The sequence below is a fragment of the Ceratotherium simum genome, chromosome 11 (genome assembly GCF_057802395.1).
Source record: "Ceratotherium simum simum isolate JZ-2026a chromosome 11, ASM5780239v1, whole genome shotgun sequence".
NCBI lineage: Eukaryota > Metazoa > Chordata > Mammalia > Perissodactyla > Rhinocerotidae > Ceratotherium > Ceratotherium simum.
The window spans coordinates 22,913,470-22,940,535 of NC_141910.1; positions in this window are offsets into that span (position 1 = coordinate 22,913,470).

Below are 27,066 nucleotides of genomic sequence, written 5' to 3' on the forward strand. Positions count from 1 at the left end.
TCGCTGCAATCCAGTGCCAATCAATTGCAAACGAGTTGGTGGTTGAGAAAGGAAAGTTTATACAATTAGCTAGCACAATTGGAAGATGGTGGACTAGCGTCCTAAAGAACCATCTTAAAGTCATACAGAATCTTGAGGCAATTATAGAGAGGAAATATGCAGGGAAGGAAGAGGTTTAGGGATGTCGATCATCTGGTGTGATAAACTTCAAGGCACCTCATTATCTCTTTCTTCTGTCATTTGTGATGGGTACCAACACAGACTTTTTCTTTCTGGAGGTCATCATGTTCCTCAGGAACTCGGAGAACAAAGTTATCATCTTATCACAGCTGGGAGATATACGTAAGCAAGAGTCATAGAACTAGCAGATCACGTATTTTGCAAAACTGAGAGGCGCTTAATCATCCAGGCTACGTGCGGGCCGGAGAGCATTCTCAGAGATTCATGAGTCAGGATCACAGTTACAATATTGCTTCCTTTCTCCAAGATGGCTTCCCTCATGCTAACCTAAGATCTAGCTGTTACAGTAGGTATTTGGTAAATATTTATTGAATATATTATATGAAAAAAGCAAGATGCTGGGCAGTGTTTTTTAGTATGCTTCTATTTATTTATTTATTTATTTTAAGACTATCCATGAAAATGCTTCTATGTGCACAAAATATCTTTAAAAGGTTACAGAAGAACTAGGTCATGCTGGTTGCCTGCAGGAAGGTGAACTCTGTGGCTCAGAGACTGAGTGGGAGGGAAGTTTTTTACTATATTCTATTTGTAGATTATTAGCTATCCAAAAACTTTAATTTAAAAGTAAAAAGGAAAGCTCTCGTGTCACATCTTGTTTATAGCTCCACAGAATGCTGTTGTGTGGATGTATAACGTCATGCGTCAGTCCTCTTTTGATGAACAATCAAGTTGTTTGCAACCTCTTGCTATTACAGATCAGGGGGTTTAGATATTTACTTTTCACATGTCATAACAAATAAGATGCTGAGGTCTTTTTATGACCCCCTAACTTTAGTTCTAAATCTTTGCAGTTGAAAATGTAACCCATACCACAGACTAAACAAAAGTTTCCTATGCGATTTGATGGCTGGAAGTGGGGCCGCCTCAGGAAGCAGAGGGTCCTGGAAAAGGGAGAATGTAATTATTTCATTTAACATTTTTATATTCTCATTCGTAAATTCACCCAATCCCTGAGCCCGTGGACATTCACTAATTTACCAAGATAGGGCTGTTTTACAGAAGAGGGGGAAAAACCAAAAAAACAAGCTTCACCAAGATGTGAAGACAGCTTAGTATCCCTAATTCACACCATAGAAAAAAAGTCTAGACTGGACATTGAGAGTCCTGGTTCTACTGCAGAGGAGCTGTGAGACCTTGGAGAAATCACTTCCCCTCTCTGGGCCTCTACCACCTCATCCACGGAATGCCCTCCCCCGATGGCTCTCTGTTCTCCAGGCAGGACCGTGTTCCTCTCCCTCCTGTTGCACTGATGCTCCAACACTACACTGAGTGACTTGGGGCAGCTGCTATATGTAGCAGATCCGACAAGGCTGGCACTTTGCGGTGGTTTCTGTAGGTAAATAGGGCACTGGGCTGGCTATGAATTCACACAGTGTATTGGGAGGGAAAAGCAAATAGAAAAGCAGCTGCCTTCATTTCCAGAAGTGACGCCTGCACCTACTCAGGCTGAGAGGTGAGCAGAGGCCCAGGTGACTCTAGGGGTGCAGAGGTCGGGGGCAGGAGCATCAGACACGGGGGCATCAGGGGCTAGCCCCCATGGGGCCCTCTGGCAGGACTCGGGGAGACTGTCACGATTGAACGCTTTCTGTGGCTCTTCTCCAGCCCCGCCAGGGGCCCAGATTGTCCCAGGAGGCCGGTCCCAGCTGAAGAATCTGACAAGCACAGGCTTCCCGGAATGACTCAGCCCCGTTCTCATGCCTAATCTGAAAACAAACTCTGGGAGAGACGCTGATGGGCACATTTTCACCGTCACCCCCTATATGGAAATGGAGGCCCCGGACATTCTTATTCTTTGGATCTGTAATTAAATCTTCATTTAGTAAAAAATACCAGGTTGCAGAGATTTCATTCAACCTGTTCAAGTCATGAATTTGATAAGAATAATTTTCTTGCTCATTTGCACAGCTTTTATCAGTATTAAAAGTTCATTAAATAAAGAATTCGTGAAGTTCTTGGCTCACAAATTTTATGAGAAACCTGCTCAACAGAAAGAAGATTGCTTATTTTCAGTGTTTCTGGTTTTTGAAAATTTAAGCAGATTACTTTTCTGAATACCTTTCTTTTTTAGGCTTTTTTCTTTTCTGAGGTCCACTGTCATATTTTTTTTTTTTTTTTGTGGGGAAGATCAGCCCTGAGCTAACATGCATGCTAATCCTGCTCTTTTTGCTGAGGAAGACCGGCTCTGAGCTAACATCTATTGCCAATCCTCCTCCTTTTTCTTTTTCTTTTCCCCCCAAAGCCCCAGTAGATAGTTGTATGTCATAGTTGCACATCTTTCTAGTTGCTGTATTGTGGGACAGGGCCTCAGCATGGCCGGAGAAGCGGTGCGTAGGTGCGAGCCCGGGATCCGAACCCGGGCTGCCAGTAGTGGAGCGCACACACTTAACCGCTAAGCCACAGGGCCAGCCCACTGTCATATTTTTTAAATCGATCCCAACTCAACTTGTACTCATTCCCAATGATCTAAAGGTTTACAAAATAAAATTGCTTTTCTTCTAAAACATTCAAAATTATTAATATTACAAAGCTAAATACAAAAATTTAATTAATAAATACAAAATTTTAAAATAAAAAATATTTAAGTAAAGCTGAATTTTTTTTTTTTTTTGACTTCTTTTGTGTCTGTGTGAGGAAGACTGGCTCTGAGCTAACATCCATTGCCAATCCTCCTCTTTTTGCTGAGGAAGATTAGCTCTGAGCTAACATCTGTGCCCATCTTCGTCTATTTTGTATATGGGAGTCTGCCACAGTATGGCTTGATGAGTGGTGCATAGGTCCACGCCCCAGATCCGAATCTGCGAACCCTGGGCTGCCAAAATGGAGCACATGAACTTAACCACTACGCCACCAGGCCAGCCCCCTATTTTTTTGACTTTTTAATTAAATCTTATTAATTATTATTATGAAAATAAAACTTCACAATTCTGGGGTTTTAATGTCCACTTAACAAACAAAGCAAAGAATCTGTATCACCCTTCAAATATCTTGCAACTACAACTACATGTATGCAAATATAAGAAAAATATGAATTCTTTAATATGACAAAATGTTCCTCAGACACTGTGGTATATTGTTACATACTGGTCCCCAACACATCCTACTCCCTGTGTCAGGCTCCTTTGCAATATGACTTTTGCCATGGCTACCATCAAGAGAGAGAGTCTATTCTCTCCCCCCACCCCCAACCCACCCCTTGGATCCAGGTGTTCCTTAAGGCTTCATTTGGTCAACAGAATGAGACAGAAGTAACAATGTGCAACTCCCAAGGGCAGGCCTTAAGAAGCCTTGTAACTGTTGCTTTTGCTCTCTTGGAACATTTCTGCCATTATGCGAAAAAGCTCATTCCAGCCTAGGGGATAAAAGGCCATTTGGAGGAGAACTGAGGCACAGCAGCCAACAGCCTTCTGTTAAAAAACAAAAATTCAACCAAGTAAATTTAAAAATCTAATTGGCTTTACTCAGCAATCCATGAATGGAGCAGCATCCCACCTAGCAAGTAGAAAGGAGCTCTGAGGAGTTGTACAAAATAGGTTTTTATAGGCAGAAAGAGGGTGGGGACAAAGAAGTTAAAAGAGTGGATTATTTCAGACAAGGTCACCTTCCCTTAGGGGAAGGCAGGGGGTCTTATCAGGCAGATTATCTCACTAGTGTTGATCAGGAAATTCCAAACTGATTGGTTTAAAATTCCACCCCTGGTAGAGGTTGAAACTGCAATTAGGTTAGGTATTAAGTCTTGGTGGGGCTTAGCATAAGTGACTCCACAAACTTCATTTGTTTCTTTTTAACACAGCATAATGGCCAAATGTAAACAAAGACATCTTGGACCATCCAGTTACAGTTGAGTGGCTGGTTGATGGCAGCTGCATAAGTGACCCCAGTGGAGACCAGCAGAAAAATCACCCAGCTGCACCTAGCCAAGAATTGTGAGCAAATAAATTGTTGTTTTAAGCCACCAAGTTTCAATGTGGTTTGTTATGAGGGGAGGAAAAATTTTCCTCTACTCTCTGGGTTCTTCTGGCTGGCCTAATAATTAAATTGACATGAGACAGATTAGTAGGAGAAAATCAAATTTAATTTCATATATACAGGGGCTCTATATGAATATGAGGCCCACAGGCAGTCAGGCAATTGAGGTTTATATAGCATTCAAAGCTAAGGAGAAAGGGGGTAGGGGTCTGGAACTTCAAAGGGGAGGAAGACAATTCACAAGGAGATGGGAAGAACAATCATCTGGTAAACAAATACTTGCCATGTCATGCCTTGCAGAGAAAAGTCTTTTTATGTAAAACAAAGTTATCTTTGGCTCTCTTCGTGGTGCAGGCTCCCTATCTAAATTATTTTAGGCAGTTAAGGGGGAGGTAAAAAGCTCTTCTTCAGTCTGTTGGGCCTTGATTGTCTTCTGCTCAAAATAATCTGCATACTAAGGTGGCATATTCTGGAGAGACTCATTCTGAACCCCTACAGTTACACAGCAATAGATAACTGACATAAACATCATGTGCAACTGTTGTGAATACTGAGCTAATTTGTGAATGACTCCAGAATCACAAATTAGAACAACAAAAAAGAAAATAGATCCTTGGTACTAGTGAGAAACAATATTCAGTTATGCCAGGACCTACTGAATTCATGCTGAGAGAGTGGATGTGACAAATTTGTCTTTTCTCTTATCTACCTATGTCAGCCAATTAAATTCTTTCTCCCTCCAAAGCAGTGACTATCTCCAAGGTCAGCAAGGGCACAACCCGCAAACCTTCACAGCATTTGCACTCAGCAGTCTTTTGTTGTGAGAGTATAGGAGGAAATATGGAGACTTAGTGTGTTAATCAGCAGCATTCATGGTCAGAGTTGCAGGTCACACTGTGCCAGCCAAGCGCTGAATGCAGGATCCCAGGGGAGAAAAGCTCCCCTGTGCCTTTAATAAACTTAAATTTTTGTTTTTGTGACATTCAAGGCCCTCTAAAGTGGGGCCCAGGATGGAGGCCCCCTTGCCTGATCTGAGGGCGATGTTACCCTGGCCCCAGTTTGGGAAAATGGTTGAGGCCTTGTTTCAGGATTTGCCTGTGAACTGTGACTAAGGAAAATTGGTAATGGCTATTAAAATTTAAAATATGCCAATCTCTTGATATATCAATGCAGCTTTAGGGGAAAAATCCTATAGACATAAAAGAACCAATACATTAGAGTAACTGTGCAAAAATGTTTATCATAAACATTGTTGAAAGTAGGAAAAAATGGAAACAACTTAAACATCATTAATAGGGGGATGGTTAAATGAATCTGGTCCATCCACATTAGCAAATGTATGCAACTGTTGAAAAGGTTGTTATATCTATTGACTTGGAGAGATTTATTTATTCTTTCATTCCTTAAACATTTACTGAGCATCAACCATGAACCTGGCACTTTTCTAAATACTAGGGATTCAGCAGGGAACAAGACAGGTGTGTTGCTCATGAAATTCACATCTTAATGGAGAAAGACAGACCATAAACAAACAAATAAATATGTAGAATGCCAGATGGTGGTAAGTGCCAGGAAGAATAATAAAGGTGGGTCGGGAGATAGAGTCTAGAAGGAAGTGAAAGAAGGAACTTTGCGGCTATGAGAAGGAAGGGCAGTGGAGACTGAGGAAACAGCAGGTGGAAAGGCCCTGGTTTGCAAGTGTGCTCAGTGGGATATAGAAACATCAACGAGGGCCGGTCCAGTGGCGCAAGCGGTTAAGTGCGCGCCCTCCGCTGCGGCGGCCCGGGGTTCGCCGGTTCGGATCCCGGGCGCGCACCGACGCACTGCTTGTCGAACCGTGCTGTGGCGGCGTCCCATATGGAGTGGAGGAAGATGGGCACGGATGTTGGCTCAGGGCCGGTCTTCCTCAGCAGAAAAAGGAGGATTGGCAGATGTTAGCTCAGGGCTGATCTTCCTCACAAAAAAAAAAAAAAAAAAGGAAGAAACATTAAGGAGGCCAGGGTGGTAGGGGACAGGGGTCGGAGGTGAGATCACAGAGGGGAGCAGTAGAATTGGGGGGGGGTGTGCATGTGGTGCAGATTGTGTAGGACCTTGTAGCCCCTGGTGAAGACTTTGCTTTTTACTCTACATAGGATGGGAAGACACTGGAGGGTTTTGAGCTGAGGAGCAAGGTGCCCTGACTTAGGTTTTTAAAGGATCCCTCTGGCTGCTGTGAGGAAAATAGACTGAAGGAGGCAGGAGTGGAAGCAGAGGAGAGTGAAGAGGCTGCTGCAGTGAGAGAGAGGCTGGAGCTAACATCAAGGCGGAAGCAGCGAGCTGGGGAGAAGTGATCCTATTCGGGATGGGTTTTAAAGGGGGCGGCCTGCAGGATGTCCTAACAGAGGTGGATGTAGGGGTGTGAGCAAGGAACCAGGTGGCCATAAAGTAGTGTTACTGGGAAAAGCTGGTTTCAGAGTAATGTGAGTGTAGCAAGATCCTATTTTTGTTCAAATAAGCAACAAATAAAACTCTCTCTCCTCCTTGTACATGGATCTTTGTGTAGGAATTAGATGAGTGTATTAGTCTCCTAGGGCTGCCATAACAAAATACCATAGACTGGGTGGCTTAAACAACAGAAATGCATTTTCTGATAGTTCTGGAGGCCAGAAGTCCAAAATGAAGATGCCATCAGGGTTGTTTCTGGTGAAGCCTCTCTTCCTGGCTGGTAGACGGCTGTCTTCTCCCATGTCCTCACATGGCCTCTGCTCTGCAAGGCTCCACCCTTACAACCTCACTTAAACCTATGTTACCTCCTTATAGAGCCTGTCTCCAAACACAGTCACACTAGGGGGTTAGGGCTTCAACATATGGATTTGGGTGGGGGCAGGGGATACAATTCAGTCCATAATAATGAGTATAGAGGAAGTTGTGAAAGCTGATCCGCCTTTGATCACCTGGGGGACTGTGGGCCAGGTAAGGGTGTTTATTAATTTTTTTTCTTTTGAATGGTTTCATTGGTTCCACTAAGTAGATGACAGTTTTAAAACTCTGAGAAGGTATTTAATAAAAAAAGTTGTTTTTTTTTTTTTTGTGAGGAAGATCAGACCTGAGCTAGCGTCTATGCCAATCCTCCTCTTTTTTTTGCTGAGGAAGACCGGCTCTGAGCTAACATCTATTGCCAATCCTCCTCCTCTTCTTTTTTTTCCCCTTTTTCTCCCCAAAGCCTCAGTAGACACTTGTATGTCATAGTTGCACATCCTTCTAGTTGCTGTATGTGGGATGCCGCCTCAGCGTGGCCGCAGAAGTGGTGCGTCGGTGCGCGCCCGGGATCTGAACCTAGGCCGCCAGTAGCGGAGCGCGTGCACTTAACTGCTAAGCCACGGGGCTGGCCCCCCAAAAAAAGATTTTAAGAGAGGAAAAAAACCCAGCTTGGCTCAGAATTCATTCCTGCACATATTTTTAAGGCCACCACTAGCCTCTGGGTCTGAGCTCGTGTTCCTGGCCCCTGGTTCACTCAAGGTCTTGGAGGGGAAAGCAGGGATGGTCAGCCAAGCTCAGCATTTGGTGAGGGGGTTAAGGAGCCAAGGAGAAAGGAAGTGGGCATGACTCCCCTCCCTGAATCAGGCATGGGGCGTCCATGACAGGATTCTTCCCCAGCCCTGGAAGGCAACTTGAGGGAGAGGGTCTGAGATGGAAGTGACTAGAAGGAAGCCTTAGTGACTTCCAGCCAATGAGGTCAGTGGAACATCCCCTCCCCTGAAGCCCTAGGCAATCCTGCCACCCCTCCCCATAGGAGATTCAGAGCTGGGCTGTAGCTATGACTCCAGCTGGCACCTTCTGCCCTCCCCACCCGGCTCTCCTGGGTCCTCTCAAGCTCCGGTGAGTATCATAGGCTTCCTTGTTGGCCCGTTTAGTAAGGAGAGAGTGTGTGTCTTTCACTTCTCTAGACCCCTCCTAGCCCCACAGTGGACCTACTTCAACTCAGCACCCACAGACCACCACAGTGGGGGTTCTGAGTCCCAACTCTGCCACTTGTGCACTCAGCAACCCTGGGCAAGCAGCTTGACTGCTCATCCTCAGCTGATTTTTAGGGGAGATAGGAATGTCTACCTCCCAGAGGTGTGGTGAACATTCAGTGAAAGAATGTAGACAATTTGCCTATTTCTTCCTCTATCAAACGGGACCTGCCCTGCTGACACACTCCATTAGCAGGAACAACATTGTCACCTCGTAACAGGACCTGCTGAGTGCCAGGCACCTTACATGGTGTTCCACACACACGGGTTCTCTGGAGCCTCACAGAGACCAGGATCCATTTTACAACTGGATGCATTTAACAGTTGGATTTTTTTTTTCCCTTTGAATGGTTTCATTGGTTGCAGTGAGTTCTGATCAATTTAAAAAATTTTTGAGAAGGCATTTAATAAAGAAAGATTTTAAGAGAGGGGAAAAAAAAGCCACCTTGGCTCAGAATTCACCCCTGCACATGTTTTTAAGGCCACCACTAGCCTAAGGATCAGAGAAGAGAGGTCATTTGTCCAAGATCATGCTGCTCAGGAGGAATGGAGCTGGGATTCAGGCAACCCCAAGACCTGAGCATTTTCACTCCACCACAAGGCCCTCGTGGGGCTGCTGAGAAGCCCACATGATTTAATTTGTATGAAATCACCTCGAGAAGCACAGACCCCTCGGGAAACACAAGGTATTGGTGTTTCTTTCTCTCTCTAACAGTTCACCCCCTGGCCCAGTATGACCCGGAACTGCTCATGAATTCACCAGATCCCCGCTTTTATGCCCATCACTGAGTCTGACAGTCCAGCCGCCCGGCTTGGTGGGCAAAGGCCCATGTGGCCTTTGTTTCCGAGTCCCAGGTATTTAATGAGGGTGCTCCCCTGAGGAGGGCTGGAGGGTGCCACAGGCAGGGGCTGAGCCCCATGCACACGCTGAGTGATTTTAGACCAGTCACCTCTTGGGCCTCAGTGGCTCAGCTGTAAAAGAAAGATGGAACCTGTCATGGCTTGGGGTTCTTCCAGCTTTAAAGATTTGTGATCCCACAGACAAGCTGCCTCGAGCTTCCTTATCTGGGAGTAGAGGCCTCCAGGAGAAGCCTTTCTCTAGAAAGCTCAGCACACAATCCCAGAGATCACAAATCCCTGCTGGACCCCCAGTTCGTGGTCTGGTCCTGTCTTCCTGTTCCACCTTTTCGCTTACTTCTCTTCCTGTTCCTTATATTCCAGCAAGAAAGCCCTTCCTACTCCAGGGACTCTGCTCAAGCAGTCCTTCTGACTAGGACACCCTCTGCTCATTCTTGGTGTGTGTGGCTAGCTCCTCCTCATCCTTTGAGATCCCACCTTTGTAGTGAAGGGATCCAGAATACACCATTATGAAGAGGTTTGTTTCCTGAACTCTCCTTATCTGCCTAAAAGCAGAGCCTCCCAAAAGAATTCAATGGTCATAAATCCCCTCCCCTAGACTTTTGCAACCAGGGAAGATTGACCCCTATGACACAGAGAAGTCACAAGGGCATAAGAAATCACCTAAATAGACATTGTCAAAACACTATCACATCTCTCATCTATTCTCCTAAGGGCCTATTTATCTTTCTTAAAAGTCACTTGTTTTTCCATAAGTGCCTTTTTCTCTCTCCTTCCCCTACTAAGATAGCATATAAGAACCCAAATCTAACGGCCTCTTTTTTTTTTTTTTGGTGAGGAAGATCAGCCCTGTGCTAACATCTGGCAATCCTTCTCTTTTTTTGCCGAGGAAGACTGGCCCTGGGCTAATGTCTGTGCCCATCTTCCTCCACTTTATATAGGACGCCACCACAGCATAGCTTGCCAAGCAGTGCATCAGTGCGCGCCCGGGATCCGAACCGGTGAACCCCAGGCCGCCACAGCGGAGCGTGTGCACTTAACCACTTGTGCCACCGGGCCAGCCCCACTAACGGCCTCTTTGAATCACATTTTCCTGTGAACTCCTGCACACATACATGAATAAAACTCTGTCTTTTCTCTTGCTAACTTCTTTTGTCACTTTAATTCGCAGGTCCCCAATCTCTAAGCTTAAGAGGGGAGAGGAAAAGTTCTTCCTCCCTGACAGTTGTCACCACCTCAGAGGGGTCTTCCTTAACCATTCCATCTCAGTTAGGCCTCTTCCCCTTCTTTGTTTCCCATAGCATTTATCATAACTTATTATGACTTTATTTATTTGTCTGCTTACTAGGTTTTTGTCTGAACTTCTGTTAGAATGTCAACTGTGCGGAGGCAGGGACAGTACCTACCTCATTCATCAGTGAATACTCAAGGCCTAGCGTAGTGTTGACATATAACAGTTCATTAAATACTCGGTGAATGAACAGATGAAGAACTCCATCCACAGCTCAGGTATTGATTGTTCAGTCTAGAGCTCATCTCAGTTCAACACCTGCTCATTGAGAACGTGCTAAGTTCCACGCCATGATAGTGCTCAGTGTTAGCCACACTCAAAGACCTACTCCTGTCCCTGAGGAGCTTACAGAAGAATGAGCACCTATGCTGGGCCCTGTGGGGCGCAAATATGAGAAAGAAGATATAATTCCTCCCTCAAGAAGTTCACTGATATGGGAAATGGGGAGGAGAAAATGGAAAACATGTGCAAAGGAGCTTGGAAACAGATGCAACTCCAGTACAGTTATTTAGTATATAAGTAAAACGGAGATTGTTAAACTATTCTCTTGGCCTTTGTTTAGGGAATAATTCACGTCATTCTGCTAATTACTTTGGATGCAGCTCATGTTACTTCTGCTTCATTTACACACCTGAGCCTGAGGAGCGCCCGTCCCCTGGGCACACAGAGGTGCTGACAGGCATCACTGGTCCCCTCTTGGCAGCACTGAGGACAGTCCTCTAAAAAGCCTTGAGGGACAGCCTCCCTGCCTCAGTCAGGGCTCCTTTAGCCAGAAGGGCCAAAGACTACTGAAGTTAACTAATTCACCCTCCCAAAAGTAAATAAATAAAAGGGAGAGTTTATTGAAATTATTTCAATGCACAAACCTCAAGAGAACCTGAATAGCCAGGCCAGGCCTAGTGTTCTCAGAGAACGTCCTCAATTCTTCAGATTCCCAACGCCAAATCTCCAAATTCTCTTATCTTCTCAACTTAGGCCTCAAGTCCTAGGCGCTGGCTGGCCTATAGGCAGAAAGCCCCTGGGTCATGTGTGCACAGCCTGGGGCAATCAGCCTTCCCCTGGGCAGGGATGTGTGGTATGAAACAAGGCCCCTTGGCCAGAGGAAAGGACCCCAGAAGAAGAGTGGGTTAGGTAGAATCATTAACCTTTGTCTAGGACTGAGACAGTTCACTGGAAGTGTGACTTTTAGGTCTAAAACCAGGAAAGTTCCAGGCAAACCCAGTGAGTCGATCACCAGTGCAGCCAACAGCACGTTTCATGCCCGTGATGGTGCTCAGGGCAAGCTACCCCAGGAAGCACCACTCTGGTATGCGGATTATTTCGAGCTGAAGACAATAAGGACTCAGAGAACTCAGGAAGAATATTTGAGTTTCCCCTCCTAAACTGCCTAAAGAATTTAAAACAAAAGATCTGTTTCAGGAAGGAGTTATTATCATGACTGCTATAAAGATAATGTAGGATAGAGGTTACAATAGAAAAGGCACCAACAAGCCCATCTTATCGGAAGTTCTGTCTCTCTGGCCACATGCTCTGGATGGCCCTGTGAGGAGTTACCAGACAATCATTTACAAGGGAAGTCTCCATTTGTAAAGGTATCTCCCTCTCTGTATTGGGAAGAGCGGGGATGACCTGATTTCTAGAGACTTATCAATGTGGAAGGTGAGGCCTTAAAACTGCTTAATAAACCTTACTCTTGTTTACAGTGCTTTAGTGATAATCTCCTGTAACTAACACCCCCACCCCCAACATCCTCCTTGTCTTTGGTTGGACATGGTATTTAAGATGAGAATCTCTGCTATTGTGTTGAGAAACGCAGTGTCCCTGCTTTCTCCCATGTATACATGTTATTAAACTTGGTATTATTTTCTCCTGCTAACCTGTCTTGTTAATTATTTGGCCAGCCATAAGAACCTTAAGAAAAGGGCAGAGGGAGATTCTCCCTCTCTCCCGACAGTTGCATAAAGTGGGACCAGGAGTCTGGTTTTGGTGAAAAGAGCATTGAGTTTAGACTCAGAGATTTGCATTCAGCCTCTTCCCTTTCTGACTGTGTGACTTCAGGCACACTGCTTCAACAGTTTAGACCTCAGTTTCCCCATCCGTAAAAAGGAAGTTATTATTCCCATTTTAGGGTTGTGTGAGGATTAAATGGGATAACATGCTTTAAAACCCACTTTGTAGACATTAAAGCGCAGAGGAGCAGAATTTGCCACCTCAAAATGTGTCTCTTTGGCTTGAAGATTATATGGGGCTGATTATTTTTAAGAACAAAAGACTGAGGAAGAAACTTTGATCTTCCCCCCTAACTGCCTAAAAGAATTTAAGATAGAAGGCCTGTTCCAGGAAGGAGCTATCACCATAGATAACTATAGTATAATATGAACTAAGTGTGGTAGACAGGGAGGAGCCTAGCAAGGCCCGTTTGACCAAAGTCCTCTCCATGTCCCATTGTCTCTGCATGGCATGGCAAACATTTGTTTACCAAACATTTGCTTTTCTATCTACATGTGAATTGCCTTCCTCTCCTTTGAAGTCCCAAACCACTACCCCCAACATCTTTTGTCTTTAGCTCAAGGTGGTATTTAAGGTGGTGGCTTTGGCCATTTTGGTGAGTTAGTTTTCCTGGGTTTCTCCTGTGTATACATGTAATTAAATTTTGTTTGATTTTCTCCTGTTATTCTGTCTCATGTCAATTTAATTCTTAGACCAGCCAGAAGAACCTAGAAGAATAGAGGAAAATTTCTTCCTCCCCTACAGTGTTACACACTTACTTGTCTTGTGCCTAGGAAGGGAAGAGAAGGGAGTATTCTATTTAGTGCAGTATTTTTCAAAGACCAGGTTGTGAGCCCCCAGCAGGTTGTGGAAAAAATTTAGTGGGTTCTGATCAATATTTAAAAATTGAATAGAAGAGAAAATATCAACATGTATCCCAAGTAATAAGGGTATCTATTGTTTCTTTTACTTAAAGTGTGTGTGTGTGTGTGTGTGTATTAGCATATATGTGGTGACATAAAATCTATGTCTTGAACACATACTAACACTTTCTGTGGTAAATAATGGAACTAGAAATAAAGGGAGCTGTTTGTGCTTTGTTGTACTTTTTAACTATAGTATTTCCACATTCCAAGAGTGGGAGAAGAATTCATCTTGGGAAAGAATTTATCTTTTGTTTGGGAAAACACTTTAATGGACCCTTTGGTTATGCAAAGGTAGGGCCCTGAGGCCAGGTTGAAGTGAACCCGTGGCTAAACTTCTCTGCATAATAAAGTCAATATTCAAGGATTTCTTTTTCCTTTGGTGGTCCTAGAAGAAGCAATTTGGGGCCTGGGGTCTCAGAGAAGAGGGGGTTTGGGCTGGGCCTGAGGGAGACACTGAGTAAAGGCCTCTCGACATAGCATGACCAGAGGATTTGGGGGCTTTCTGTACTAAGTACCAGGTGAAGTTCTCCTCATCTATATTGTTAAGCCCTTACAAGGGTCTTCAAGCCTTAAGCAGAGTTGATTAAGTGTCCTCTCCAGACAACCCTGCCTCAGGAATGATGGTACTGGGGCCTAGGGCAGGCCACCCAAAAATATCCCACAATGGCATAATGATTATTTTGAATTAAAGTTACTTTTTTTTTTTTTTTTTGAGAGGAAGATCAGCCCTGAGCTAACAGCCATGCTAATCCTCCTCTTTTTGCTGAGGACGACCGGCTCCGAGCTAACATCTATTGCCAATCCTCTTCCTTTTTTTCCCCAAAGCCCCAGTAGATAGTTGTATGTCACAGTTGCACATCCTGCTAGTTGCTGTATGTGGGACGCGGCCTCAGCATGGCCGGACAAGCGGTGCGTCGGTGCGCGCCCGGGATGTGAACCCGGGCCTCCAGTAGCGGAGTGCGCGTACTTAACTGCTAAGCCATGGGGCCCGCTCGAAAGTTACTTGTTTTGACTTAAAGTTTTGACCCTCCTTTCTCTGTTCCCCCTGAAAGCAGGAAGTAAATCTCCCATGTGAAGGGTATCCTCTTTGCACCAGGATATAGAGATGTCCTAGCTAGGAATTCAGGGCCAAGAAGCCTATATAAACAAATCTTGTTACTTTTACTAATTTACTACCTCAAGCCTAAATTTGTTTACATTCCTAATTATGTACTCTAAACCTGAAGTTTCTTTGTCCTGTCATTTCCTCACAAACTTACTGCTTGTGTAAAAAGATACATAAACTGCCTGATTTGTTCACTCTCAGAGCATCATTAATATGATGTCCTATGCACATGTATTAAATTGTATTTTTCCCCTGTTAGTCTGGAATTGTACCAATTTAATTAGTCCATCCATAAGAACTCAAGGGAGGTAGAAGGGGAATTTCCCCCTCTTTAAAAATGGACAGGTCCCTGTTTATGAGCAAAGCACCTCAGAGGGAGTGGACAGCGTGTAGAGCCCATGACAGGGGAACCAGAAGGATCCAGGAGAAGTCAGGGGCAGTATGGAGTGTGAGAAGATGGACCATGAGGGTGGACACATATCCAGGAATTCTCAGCAATACTTGGGAGGGGACTAGAATTCATCTGGCCTCAGAACATGTTATTTTTTTGAATATTTAAGTAAAGGCTAATTATAGAAGGTTGAAAATGTGGGAAAACTAACCATGTTAAGGGCTGATGAGGCTCAAACTCAGTTGAAAATTAGAAATGTACTGACCTGTAGCTTCAGGCAAGTCTCAGCTGGACTGTGATCATCACCACTGCTATTATTATGGTTATTACCACCATCTCCTACCACAGGGCACAGGTTCAAGACCCTGGTAGTGTTGAGGAAGAAAATTTTCCTTCTATCCTTCTGTCTTCTGGCTGGTCAAAGAATTAAATTGACATGAGACAGATTAACAGGAAAAAATCAAATAAAACTTTAGTAACATGTATACATGGGAGAGTCTCAGGAAAACTGAGTAACTTGCCAAAATGACTGAAGCCCTCACCTTAAATACCATCTTCAGCTAAAGACATAAGAGCATGTTGGGGGTGAGGAGAGTCAGTTATGGGAGGTTACCAGGAAAAGCACAGTAAACAAGGGTAAGGTTGTTATGCAGATTTAAGTCCTTGCCTTCTCCATTGATAAGAGTTTCTAGAGATTTAGATGTCCTCCTCTTCCTGGTACAGTGAGGGAGATATCTTTACAAATGGAGATTCCCCTTACAAGTGTAAATATCTTTTACAAAGGATAACTTCTACTTGGTTTTCAGAGCTTCTGCCAGGTCTGTTGTTTCTTAAAAAATAATCAGCCTAAAATAATCCTTATGCCAAAGAGATATATTTTGGGGTGGCAAATACTGCTCCCCTACAGTAGGCAGAATAATGGTCCCCCCAAAGTTATTCGCATCCTAATCCCCAGAACCTGTGAATATGTTAGGGTATATGCAAGAGGGAATTAAGGGAGCAGGTGGAATTAAGATTGCTAATCAGCTGGTCTTAAAATAGGAAGATTATCCTGAATTATCTAGGTGGGCTCAATGCAATCAAAAGAATCCTTAAATGTGGAAGAGGGAGGTAGAAGAATGAATCCCAAAGTCATGTGATGTGAAAAAATTCGACCAGCCATTGCTAGCTTTGAAGATGGAAAGTGGCCATGAGTTAAGGAATGCAGACAGCCTCTAGAAGCTGCAAAAGGCAAGAAAATCTATTCTCCTCTGGAGCCTCCAGAAAGGAATGCAGCTCTGCTGACACTTCAATTTTAGTCCAATGAGGTTCTGACCTCCAGAACAGTTCAATAATAAATTTGTTTTGTTTTATAAGGCTTTATTTTTTTAGAGCAGTTTTAGTTTCACAGCAAAACTGACAGGAAGATATAGAGATTTCCCATAAAACCCCTCACACAGGAATAGCCTCCCTCATTATCAACATCCCCCCTCCAGAGCGGTGCATTTGTTACCACTGATGAACCTACTACATTGACACATCATAATCCTCCAAAGTCCATAGTTTACATTAGGGTTCACTCTTTCTGTTGTACATTCTATGGGTTTTGACAAATGTATGACAGGTATCCAACATTATAGTATCATACAGAGTATTTTCACTGCCCTGTGATGGGGTCAGGGCAGGCTGTCCCAAAATATGCCAACTTGGCATATTGATTATTTTGAATTAAAGTTACTTAAGAAACAGCTGGTGCAAGGACACCCTGACTTTCCTTTGTCCCCCTGAAAGCAGGAAATAAATCTCCCATGTGAAATGTACCTTCCGTGCACCAGGAGGTAGAGAGACATCCTTGTCACCAGAGAGAGGGAATTCAGGGCCCAGAAGTCTGTTTAAACAAATCTTGTTACTTCTTTCCTAATTTACTACCCCAAGCCCAAACTTCTTTGTCTTGTCAGTTCTTCACAAATTTATTGTTTCTTTGTCTAAAAGGTATAAAAGCTGCCTGCTTTGATCACTTCTTTGGGTCCCACATCTCTGAGACCCCAGGATATATAAAATTAAATTGGTTTTTTTCTTCCTGTTACTCTGTCTTGTGTTAATTTAATTATTAGACCAGCCAAAAGAACCAAGAGGAGTAGGAGTAAATTTTCCCCTCCCAACACCTAAAAATCCTCTGTGCTCCTTCTGTTCACCACTGCCACCCCTTACCCCACCCAACCCCCCAGCAACCACTGATCTTTTTACTGTCTCCAAAGTTTTGCCTTTTCCAGAATGTTGTATAGTTACAATCATACAGTATGGAGCCTTTTCTGATTGGCTTCTTTCACTTAGTAATATGCATTCAAGGTCCCTCCATGTCTTTTCATAGCTTGATAGCTCATTCTTTTTATCACTGAATAATATTCCAGTGACTGGATAAACCAGTTTATATATCCATTCACCTACTGGAGGACATTTTGGTTGCTTCCAAGTTTTGGCAATTATGAATAAAGCTGCTATTCATAATTATGTGCAGGTTTTTGTGTGGACCTAAGTCTTCAACTCCTTTGGGTAAATACCAAGGAGTGTGATTGCTGGATTGTATAATAAAAGTACATTTAGTTTTGTAAGAAACTGCCAAACTATCTTCCAAAGTGGCTGTACCATTTTGCATTCCCCCCAGGAATGAATGCGAGTTCCTGTTGCTCCACATCCTCACCAGCATTTGGTGTTGTCAGTGTTCCAGATTTTGGCCATTCTAATAGGTGTGTAATGATTTCTCATTGTTGTTTCATCTAATTTCTGTTGTTTTAAGCCACTAAATTTGTGGTAATTTGTTATACAGCAATAGGAAATTAATACAATAACATTGTGCAAGGGAGTGACAAGGGACCAGGAGATAGGAGGCTGGATTCAGTGCTGCCACCAGCTCACTGTGTGTCCTTGTGTAGGTTACTTGCCTCTTCTGGGCTTCAGACACCTCAAGACTAAGCTAGGAGCAATAATTCCTGCCCTAGCTGTAGCACGAAGCAGTGAGTCAATTTGGGATATGACGACTATAGTAACAATAACATGGGAAGCTGCCAATGAAGAAAGCTGGAAAGACTGAGGGGGTGGTCTTGTGGCTCCATCAGTATTGGTGCTTTTGGTGGGTTCAGCTTCTTAGGCAAGCCATTGGCCCAAGTCATGATTCAGCTCACGATGACTCAGCAAGCCCCCTGGCCTGCCAGAGGAGCAAGCAGGGGCAGGGCATGAGTCACGCATGGTGTATACATGGATGAGGTTGGGAAAGGCTTCTACCCAGACTTCCTTTCTAGGCTAGGAACTGCTCAAGGGCAAGGCCTTGCTAACATCTGGATTTGGCACAACTGCCCTTGAGTTCCTGGCAGACCACGCTTACTCACTGAAGATATTTAATGCTCAGCAGGACCTAATCTAGACATAGACTCATAGGAAGCATCATTTAATAATAATGGCCTCCAGGTGTTCTCCACTCATGGTCAATAATCCTCCCAAGAAGCCTGCATTGGTATGCACTTTTGACAGAGGTGCACACAGTTGCTAGAACTGGCACAAGGACATGCAATTAGTAAGAGGTAGAGCCAGATGTAAACTCGGATCTGCCTGGCCACAAAGCATCCTGCATCTTGTGCACCTAGCTGGAAGGGAGCATGGATATCAATGAGTCCTGCTCCTCATTTTACAAATGAAAAAGATAAATGACTTGTCCAAGGTTATTCAGCAAGCTAACGCCAGGCAGGGTTAGGATTCAGTTTCCTGACTCTTGGTCCGTTTTTCTTTCCATTAACGTTTGAAGGTCATAGACTTCTTTAGGAAGCTAATACAAACTGTGGATCCTTCCTCTCCCAAAATGATCATCTACACACATTTATTTTGCCTACAGTTTTGGGGTGAGTTTGTGAACCATTCCCCTCTATCTATTGACTCTAAGTTAAGAGCCCCTGCATTATACCCTCTGCTTCTCTCAAGTGCAGAGCTATGAATGAGGTGGGACCCTTAGGGTGCCTGTTATATTAACCAGCCTTGTAAGAGGGAGGGTTTGTTTCCCTATGAGTCATACATCGCCCCCCCCATCTTTAACCTACCTTTAATTTTTTATAGCAGCTTCATTTAATAACATAATTTACATACTATATAACAAGCTCTTCTGCCATTGCTGCTTCTTCCATACTTCTGGAAAATGAAAATAAGTCCATAGCTCCTTTCATCATGGGATTGCTAAGAAAACCTATGAGGTCATTCATATGTGGTAATCATTAATGCTTTTGTCAAATAGTCATTTCAGTTTTATCTCCTTCTGGGCACATGTTAGGATTATACTTCTTGGTGTCCTTGTGGTTGGGTAAAGTCATGTGACCAGTTCTAGCCAATGATTTCCTTTGGCTAATGAATTTTGAGCAGAATTGATACATGTCATTTCAGGGGCAAATGTTTAATTTCTGAGTGAGACCTACTGTGACTTGCCATGATCACTAGCAATATTCTTAATAGTGGCTGCTCCATTACCCTGGGTCTTAGAGTGAGGAAGCAAAAGGCATGGGAACAAAGTACCTAGTGCATCTGTAATGAACATGTACTGTGTGTGAGAAATGAACCTTTGTTGTTTTAAGGTACTGGGATTTTTTTTTTTTCTCCACAACATAACCCAGCCTATCTCAACTGATAAAATATATGAAAGCTACAGGACACTTACCAATATGAGGGATTGTTATGACCCCTAATTAGACCTTCACTGCAGCTTTTCCTGACATTGCCTAAGTCCTCACATTGAGACAGTGTATATTCTGTCTAAAGAGATGATTGCTCATCAATGTCCTAATGATCTGCTGTAGGAATGGTCAAGGGGCTGTTGGTCATGGTCCCCAGAGTGCAGCTAAAAGGGAGTCATTTTGGACTCCTTTGGGGATGGCAGCAGAACTGACCAGCCACTAATGAAACATCCTTTGATGTGAAGAACACTTGGGTGGTTTCATCCTACAAATATAGCCCAAAAAGGAGTTTTGGGTAGTTGTGCTATTCATTTTACCTGATTTCTTCCCTGTAAAGTCAGCCAAGCCACTCTTGATGCAGTTAGCAGTCTGGCAAAACTGAAAAGAAGCCACCCTAGAGACGGTATTTGAGATGCTATATTAGAGAACCAAAATAACCAATCACAAGAAATAGAATAATACAAAAAAAACGTTTTGGGGTCAGATAGACCTCTCAGGTTTAAATCTCAATTTAGCCACTTACTGGCAGTATAATCTCAAGCATGTTACATAACCCGTCAGAGCCTCGATTTCCTTACCCACAATGAACCTTGTCTCATAATATTCACATTCTTCGGTAGTTCCCTCCCACATTGAACTGGGCTGCATATAATGACCAATGGGATGCAGCAGAAGTGATGCTAGATCATAAGCAGCCTTGGTCTCTTGGAATACTAGCTCTGGAGAAGCCAGTAGTCATGTAAGAAGTCCAGCTACCCTGATACTATGGTCCTGAGAGGAAGCCCAACAGGGAGATAGAGATGCTCAGCCAGCCTCCAGCTGTTCCTGTCATCTCAGCTGAGGGATGGGACATCTGAGTGAAGAGGCCACCGTAGATGTCTAGTCTTGTTGACTCCAGCCCCAGCCGCCATCTCATCACAACTACATGTGAGAGTCTGAGAGAGAACCACTTAGTTGAACCCAGCTAACCAATAGAAGTGTAAGCATATAATTATAAATAGTTGTTTTAATCCATCAGAGTTTTGGGAGTGACTGTTATAACCAGAACGTCATTTGAGAAATGAGAACAATAATACCAAGTTTACATGATTGTGTGAGAATAGAGAAAATGTATGCAAAATGCCTAACACAATGCTTTTGCACTTTATAGTAGCTATTTGTAATAAAAATGGTATGTCTGTGTAAATGCACCCAAATGGAGCAGTTTGTTTTTTGTGTGTGTGTGTGAGGAGATCACACACACAGTTAGCCCTGTGCTAACATCTGCCAATCCTCCTCTTTTGTTGCTGAGGAAGACTGGCCCTGGGCTAACATCCGTGCCCATCTTCCTCCACTTTATATGGGACGCCGCCACAGCATGGCTTGCCAAGCGGTGCGTCGGTGCGCGCCCGGAATTCGAACCGGCGAACCCCAGGCCGCCGCAGCGGAGTGCACGCACTTAACCGCCTGCACCATGGGGCCGGACCTGGAGCAGTTTTTATAACTGAAAAATAGTGATACCCACAATGAGATCATTCTTGTAATACATGCAAATATGTCAGGGGAAGAAGCTAGAAACAGGTACAGCTGGGTAAAAACTGAGGCTATTGAAGGTCATGGCAGAGTAGAGGAGCCAGGGGACAAGATACATTTGGAGACAGAGGTTTGAGATACCTGAGAGAACTAGGGGCCTCAGACTTATGTTCCTTGCATATCAATAATAACAAGAGGAAACTAACATAATAAAGAAAACCAATGCAATATTTACTTCATTATATTCTCTGTAAAATATGGCCACTTAAGCTTTAGGTTGGTTCTCTGGGTTAATGAAAAAAGCCCTTGTGTTCTAAATGAATCTTTTGCTGCCGTGTAATTGAAAAACAGAAATGAGAAATAACCCCGCGGTGGGGCTGAAATGGTTCAAGTTCAACAAGGTCTGTCAGCCTCCAAAGGGCTGCTCCAGATAAGGTTCACGCTTTCAAATGTCAAGGAGACTGCTCACCCAGGAGCTCCCCAATTAAAATTCAGATTTTTTTTCAGGGTTAAAAATCGCCCTTTTTATGCTCTGAGCTTGAGAAAATCCATGAGTTGCAGCTGTTTGTCTCAGGAATTCTGCTGAAAGAAAAAGGAATGCTTTGTCCCATCACCCATGATGCTACAGTTTCAACACAGGTGTGGAGAGATGATGGGAAAGGACAGGAACAGAGGAGAGGGTGAGAAGGGCTGGGATTGGGACCCTGCCTATGAGGCAGACCAGATGGGCTTGAGGAGCAGAACTACCCCCTCGAATATCTTCCAGGTCCTTTTCCCACCTCTCTTACTCTCTCCTGCACCCTTTCCTTGAATTAACGCTCTGCCCTGTATATTCTTTATTAAAGCTCTTCTAGGATAGAATTTAATGAGCCAACTTCTGCTGAGAGGAAGTGATCATCACAGTTTAAAATAAAGACATTTTTAAGACCCAGGAGATCTCTGAGCAGAGAACAAAGCCTCAAAGCAAAGGACTCATTTCTCATCTTGATTTCAAGGTCAGTGAGCAGACAGGAGAAGGATGTTTTCAGAGAGGGGCCTTTAGTGTCCTGGAAATGGTGGGGTCCCTTCTACCCAAGAAGAGCTGATCTTATTCTCACTCACTCTCTCTATTCATAGGGTGCCTAGTTACATTACTGTGATTGAGTTTGTTAATGAAATAGTCCATTCGTCTAGGATTTTTTTTTGCCTGCCAGATCTAATTATAAAGGGATTATTATTATTTTTTTTTTGGTCAGGAAGATTGGCCTTGAGCTAACATCTGTTGCCAATCTTCCTCTATTTCGTATACAGGATGCCACCACAGCATGGCCTGATGAGCAGTGTGCAGGTCTGCACTTGGGATCCGAACCCGTGAACCCCGGCTCGCCAAAGCGAAGCGGGTGAACTCAACTACTACGCCACTGGGCCAGCCCCAAAGGAATGTTTTTAAATCTCCCACCATAATTGTAAATCCAAACTCAGAGGATAAATTCCTAGATGCTCTACCATTATTCATTTAGATTTGGCTACATAAATGTATATTAGGCTTATTTCTCACCATTGCTGTTTCCGCCCTTCTGCATCTTCCCCTATCCTGAGATTTTTGCTTTGATTCATTTGTTGTTTAGGTGGAGGCTCTTCTTTTGAATAAATTCCTCAAATGGAGGGTGTGGGTACTATCCTCTCTGAACCATATCATATCCACAAGTGACTTTCACCCTGGAGACTCAGCAGGCGGGTGTAGAATTCTTAGGTTAAGGTCCTTTTCTTTCAGGTGTCGTTAGGTGTTATTCACAGTCTTCTAGTTTCCAGTGTTGCAGATGAAAAGCCTGATGGCAGTCTGATTCTCCTTTATAAGTTATTTGTTCTTTTTGTCTGGAAGCTCACAGAAATTTCTCTTTATCCTGGGAGTTGAGCAATTTTATAGGATATTATTAGATGTGTGCCTTTTTTCTCAATCCAGCCTGGAATGAGTGAGCCCTTTTAAACTGTAGGTCTTTCTTAAGCTCAGAGGCATTTTTTTTTCCATCACTTATTTAATTCCTACACCTCCTCCAACAATTCCTTTGCTATCTTGAATTCCTGTTTCTCACTTTAGATCTCCTGAATCTATCCTCCAAGTCCTTTATTGTGGCAGAATAGCATGGCTATTAAGAAGCAGAAAAATGTGGTTAACAACAGTACTTAAGAGCACAGTCACAGAAGCCAGACAGCCTGGGACTGAACGCCAGCTCTGCCACAGCTGTGTGATCTTGGCATAGTGCCTTAACCCTTCTGGGCCTCAGTTTCTTCAGCTGTAATATGAGTTAGAGGACAACAGTAACTAACACATAGGTTTTAGTAAGATTTAAATATGTTAATATCTGTAAGTTTTGATAGTAATACAGTTATTGTTTTCCTCATCTCTTTCTAGTTCCATGCCATGGTTTGAGATTTTCTTCCACTTGATTTTCCAGGCTGTTAATTCATTTTTCCATTTGCCCATGTGCTCTTTGAATTAATCTACTGAGATTTTAATTAGAAAATCATGTTTTTACTCTCAGAAAGAAAGTTTTAATGCTGTGCTACTTAAGTTTTACATGCTCAGGGGGTAGATTGCATCACTGTTCCCAATTATTTGCTGCTCCTGTCTGCAAGATGCTTACATTGTCTACCCCACTGACATCATGCTGGGATGTGAGTAAAAGCCACATAGGCCACTGCTGAAAAGAAGTTTTAAGAGTCTTCATGTGGTCTGTCATCTCTTTCTCCCTCTTCCATGAACTGGGACATTCCAGATGGGGAGCTGTTCCTTAAGCTTGAGTCCAAAATGAAACAGGCCTGGGGCAGAGCCAAAGCCACTCATGAAGGAGACGTAACATGACTGAAAAGTAAGCCTTTGTTTTCGTAAGCCACTGAACTTCTGGGGTTGGTTGTTATCACAGCATCACCAAGCAAAAGCCTACCAATACAGCTAATAGTAATTTTTTGTTCAGATTGTTGCATGTATCCTCCAGCAGTTAGGCTTCACCCAGAGCCACTGGTTCTGAGTGTTCTCCTAGTTTTCATTCTGCCTGGCTGCTGGGTCTCCCTGTGTGCATTAGTTTCATTTGTTTACATGGCTCTAGTCACCTTTAGGGCTCAGGTCCAGTTGGCTAAGATTCCTTAGGTGGTGGCAGATCCACAGTCGCTACCCCATAAGCTGGTAATCTACCCACTTAGCAAGTTGTAGTCCCCTGTCTAGGCACCAAGTTCAGATACTAAGAGAGAGATTTTGTATCCCTGTTATTTTCAACTGCAAAGGCTAGTGCTCTCCCAGCCTCACAGGTAAGGAGAAATCAGCTCTCCCATTTAGCTTCCTGGGGACCTGGGAGACCTAGTGGAGTAGAGACCACTCACACAGCCTGATACCTCGCTCTCTTTTCCTCTGGATTCCAATCATTTGCATATTAGACCTTTGATATTGTCCTACAACTCTGATACTCTGTTTTTCACTCTTTATTCTCTTTGTGTTTCATTTTGGATAATTTGACCTATTTTCAAGTTCACTTTTTTGACCCTCAGCTGTGTCTAGTCTACTGTCAAAGGAATTCTTCATCTCTGATATTATTTCCAGCACTTTCTTTTGACTCTTTTTTATTTTCCATCTTGTTGCTAAAAGCCTCATGTTTATATATGTTGTCCACATTTTCCACTAGACCTTTTCTTTTTTGTGTGTGAGGAAGATCAGCCCTGAGCTAACATCCACGCCAATCTTCCTCTTTTTGCTGAGGAAGACTGGCCCTGGGCTAACATCTGTGCCAGTCTTCCTCCACTTTTTATATGGGACACCGCCACAGCATGGCCTGACAAGCGGTGCATTGATGTGCGCCCAGGAAGCGAACCCCGGCTGCCAACAGCAGAGTGCACGCACTTAACCACTACACCACGGGGCCAGCCCTCCACTAGACCTTTGAACATATTAATCTTAATTATTTTAAATATATCTGTCTGATAGTTCCAACATCTAGGCCATAATTGAATCTTGTTCTGTTAATTGCTTTATCTCTTGACAATGGGCCTTTTTTTTTCTTTTTGTATGTCTCCTAATTTTTGATTGAATGCCGAAGATCACGTGTAGAAGAACAGTAAATATAACTTACTCCCAGAAATAGGCACATCTCTTCTTCTGTCAAGCCATTATTTGGGGGAGACGGAATGCGAGGTAAAGTCAGTCTGGTCGGAAGTGATCTGAGTTGAGGTCTTGTTGTTGCTGTTGTTTCCTCAGTGCATCACAGGCTTTAGATTCATTCAGTGGTAGGCTGCTGTTCCTTTGTGCTTAGTGTGGGAGGTGTTAAAATGCTTTCTCAGTATTCCTAAGCTTTGCACACTTGCTCTGTAGATGGGGGTCTCTCTCCATGCTCTTGCCCTTTGCCCTAAGGTAGACTGCTGCTGTTTTGTGGATTGATGTTAGGCTCATGGTGAGATCTGAGGGCATTCTTTTTCTCCTGGTCCAGCCTCAGTCTTAGGCAGAGCCTGTGAGCCTGAGCCTTGGGGCGAGGCCTTCTGAGAGTTTCTGCCCTTCCCCCATCCCCACGGCAGCCAAACTCTGCCTTGTATCTGTGGCAGCTTTGGGTATAAAAGAGCTTCTCCCCCAGACTCAGCAGACCTCTGCTGTATATTGGTGCAGGATCCTCAGCCCAAGAGGTTTTCCTACCTCTGCCTCCCCCAGAGGAAGATGGATTTTTGCTTTGACAACTACCCCAGAAGCAGTGGATCTCTGCCTGTTTCCAGGAGTGGGAAGGAGAGTTTTCTACTTGTTCCCCAAAGGCAGCCAGATTCTGCTTTTACATCTCCCCAGTGGCTCCGGGGTTGAAAATGTTTGCTGTCCTTCCTCTAGTCATTTAAAGCTGTTACTTGATGAGGGAGGGGGTCTTTGGAAGTGGGTGGGGTTTCTTGCCTAGGCCCCAGCACCAGGCTACCTGCATCACCTTGAATGCCTGCCCCATCAAGGGTCATACTCTCTGGTCACCTGCCCTGTCCCCAGTCTTTCTTGCAGAGGCCCATGGAAAAGGGCTTATACATGAGTACAAACTCCTCTTATATCTGGAGCTCCCAGTCATTCTAAACTGATAGGGCAGCCCGTATTCAGCCTTTAGGGATGCATCAAATTTTAGTTCTTTTCTTTTTTTACCCACAATGATGGCGGCCACTTCTTCATGTTCTCTGCCAAAGACAGGACCCACTTCAAGGTATTTGAGCTGTGCATTCAAACAGCACCCACACTCAAAAGGTCCCCGCATTTTTAGTTTTTACTGGGTCCCATAAATTACGTAGCCAGTCCTAGCCAAAGGTGAAATAATTCCTGTGTCTTGACTCTTGTCAGAGGGGCTTGTCACTCTTTGGAATTCAGTTCATTTTGTTGCCTTGTGACCTTAGTTCTCTGATGGGTTCAAGAAAAGTTATATTTGTGGACTATCTGTCTTTTTCTCATTGTCTGGATGGGAGCTATGTTCTTTATTCTGCTGCAGATTTCTCCATCCCAAGTAGAAACAAAACTCCTTCTGTTAGAATTCATTTGGGGTCTTGAAGGGAGGTAAGAATGCTGTGTTGGCTACAGATTCCCTGCCAGGGGGTAAGTTGGTGGTGGAGAAATGATTATCTCTGGATGGTGTGACTCTTTTTTCCTACTCTTTATTTGACTGCCTTTTCCCAAATTATTTTTAGAATGAGCAATCACTATTTGATAAAAACAACTAGAAAACGAACTTTGAAGTATTTCTATTAAATAATTGTTTTAAATAACAGTGAAACAATTCCTGAGAGCCCCGTCTCTAGACTCACTAGAGAAAACAGCATATTCGGGGGCACCAGTGAATACCGTGTGGAAGGTTCACTCAGCAACTGAACAGAGCTCTGCTGTTCTAGGACACAGCTTCTTTGGTCTTGGTCTTTGGTTCAGGTGGCAGGAAGGCCACTCTGGATATTTCCTCTCAGAGCCACTGTTACCCCCCTAGCTGGGGAGGGCCAGGATGTGCCCCCTGTTCCTTCGCTCCGATTCTGCCTTGGTGGGAAAGGGTCAGGTGCCAGCCGAGGGGTAGGTGGCTGTTCCCTGCTGAGATGACATGCTTTCCTAGCACCCTCTCTGGGAACTGCCAAGAT